General features: G+C 38.8%; 1 pseudogene; it reads right to left on the bottom strand.

The window, feature by feature from the left end:
• Positions 1 to 1,137: 1,137 nt before the first annotated feature.
• On the bottom strand, positions 1,138 to 2,267 carry LOC142436652 (cytochrome c oxidase assembly protein COX11, mitochondrial-like; annotated as a pseudogene).
• Between the last annotated feature and the right edge of the window lie 595 nt (positions 2,268 to 2,862).

The following is a 2,862-nucleotide window of genomic DNA, read 5'->3' as shown; positions in this document are numbered from 1 at the left end:
CTTGATGGGATATCATTGTGTTCACAGAATAAAGAAAGGATAAAGTAGAAATAGCATTGTCCCTTTCTAGGGTCACCAGATTCAAAGGAAATAGATGATAACACTATTCTAAACTTTAGAAAGAATGGAAGATACATGTTTAAAGGCAAGATACATTTATGAGATCTACCGAGGCAATAAACCTCAGGTGATTACCCTCTGTCCATAATAGAGGGATGGGAATCACCTGGTTACTAATCAGATTGCATTGGAGAGATGATTATAGTAGAACAAAATGATAAACCTGGCTTGAATGGTTAAAACTTTTTCAGTTAACCCCCCTACTGATACATGTTGGGTCTGATCTGGTTTTTTTTCTTAACTATTAAAATAATTTAATGTGTCTTTAGAGTTTGTTTACAGGTAGACTTTCGATATCAGTATATGTATACAACCCCACACATATTTTAACATTGAAGGACTTGTAACTATCATAGTTAATCATATATATAGAGAGATTTCATGGTACCACAATTGCAACCTAATTATTTACATGGTACAATCAATATAAAGCAGTCCTAGATCTTAAAAGTAAAACAAATAAGAATTTGAAGAAAACATGCAATCTTTGAGCAAGTAACACACCTCTTTCATGTTAAGGACTAACAATAATGACTATTCACACTGAAGGCAGGTAACACCACTGGTTTGAGAGATTTAATAATCAACCTGTTCAGAGTCTGGTGCACAGCCAAAAATAAACATCAAGTGTTCAAATGATACAAGTATGAAGGGCCAAAATTTGGAAGCAATCTAATGAATTAAGCCGTACCATTAAGTCTCTCTCTCTCTTTATATATATTTATATTTATATTTATATTTAAAGCTAAACAGTTACTTACTACTATCAAGCTCTTAAGAGTTTGGTGGCAGTCACTCTTAAGTAGGCACTCTTTAAGTGGATTCCTTATGGTAAAAGCTAAACCTGTTTTCTCGATTTTAAATGTGGTTAAGATGTCCAGGCATGGAAGGAAGCAAGCTGAACCATCACCAGTACACAATAATTAAATACAACATAGTAGAAATATTTCATCTCTGAGAAGTCAGACACATGATTTCTCAAAAATCACAAATGGGACGCAGATTTAGTTGCTGACTTCAATGATAGCCTGGAACTGGCAATTTATGGCCATCTTTAGCTCCAACAAAAAGTATAAGAAAGAGTGATGAGATCAATATTCACCATTCTTGGATCTTCAGCAAATTCAGGATCAATGTAGAAAAACCCTGGCATGTCTACTTCCTCTTGTGGATTAAGCCTTTGTTCTTCAAAACAGAAGCACTGTATTCTATTGAAATACTGTCCAGCTTCAAATGGTACAAGATTGTATGTAGAAATCCCGATGACTGGCTTGTCAGTCGGGTTCTTAGCTTTGTAAAATGCCAGTGCCGTCTCTCCTGGCATTACATATATTTCCGTTTGCTGAGGTCTAAAGTTCCACTGGAGACTTGCATGCACATCCGCATTAAAGGTTACTTTAGAGGGAGGGGGGAACGGGGAGGGAGCGGGGGAAAAAAAGAGGACCTGATGCAAAGGGCTTAAGTGGAGAGCAAATGCTTTGAGAATGATTGGGGCAGGGAATGTGCAGATGTGCTTTATACAATTGATGTATGTATATGTATGGATTGTGACAAAGTTGTATGAGCCCCTAATAAAATGTAAAAAAAGAAAAGAGGAGAAAAAAAAGAAAATGATTAGGGAAAAGAATGTACAGATGTGCTTTATACAACTGATGTATGTATATGTATGGATTGTGATAAGAGTTGTATGAGCCCCTAATAAAATGTTTAAAAAAGAAAAAAAAGGTTACTTTAATAATGCGATCCTTAACAGGCACCATGTTTTCAATCTGGTTAGATCCATGACCAGCTACAGCTGACCCTCCAAGTCCAGTAGTCTGGCAATAGAGCCGATAAAGGGGCACCGCTGCGTAGGACGCCCCCAGCATGGCCATGGCGACCGAGGTCACGTATGTGAGGACAGTCTTGTTGCGGCGCCGCCAGGCCTCCTCCTGCGCGCGCATGAACGGGTTCGTGCTCTTTGGCCCCTGAGGCGGCTGCAAAAGCAGGCCCAGTGCCTGGCTCCGGAGCCCCGACGTCCCTAGCCGCCTCAGTCCCCTGTCAGGAGCTTGGGTGCCACTCCGCCATGGGCAGAGGAGGGGCTCTAGCCTCTGGTCAGCAACGCAGCGTGACCCCAGCGCCCGGCACACAGCTCCAAGTTCCTCCATGCCATGAGCCAGACCTGATCTGGTTTTCAACATTCTCTCTCTCTCCCTCTGTTTCATATTGGGTATACTCTACTCAGATGTATTTTGTCATTGGTGGTAACCCTACTGAATTTATATTATTATCTTTTCTGTTTTTCTCAGAATATGAAACCTGGGATTGATGCACCTATAGACACAGCAAGTAAAATAGGATATGGTGGGGTGGGGCTATGGGAGACAGACAGAGTAAGATGGGGTTGATATTAAAGAGTTTAGGAAGTAAGAAAATATTTTGAAACTGACTGTGGTAGCAAATGTACAATATGTCTTGATGTGATTGAGCTATGGAATTATACGATATCTGCATTATCACACCCAAAAATGGTTTTTGGAAAATAAAAAGCAAGATTATGTGCTTCATAAAATGAAAGGTATAAGAGATTATACAATATAAATATTTAAAACCCCATATAAAATTTAAAATATTATTGTAGTAAATGAAATATAACAGAAATAAATGGAGGAGCATGTCACGGTATTTATTGTAAAACTCAGTGACTCTAAATCTTGCCATTTCTAAACTGAATGATAAATCCAATGTGATAACATTCAACAT

This window comes from Tenrec ecaudatus, unplaced genomic scaffold (genome assembly GCF_050624435.1).
Source record: "Tenrec ecaudatus isolate mTenEca1 unplaced genomic scaffold, mTenEca1.hap1 Scaffold_534, whole genome shotgun sequence".
In the NCBI taxonomy this organism is placed as follows: domain Eukaryota; kingdom Metazoa; phylum Chordata; class Mammalia; order Afrosoricida; family Tenrecidae; genus Tenrec; species Tenrec ecaudatus.
This window is presented reverse-complemented; position numbering and strand designations above follow the sequence as displayed.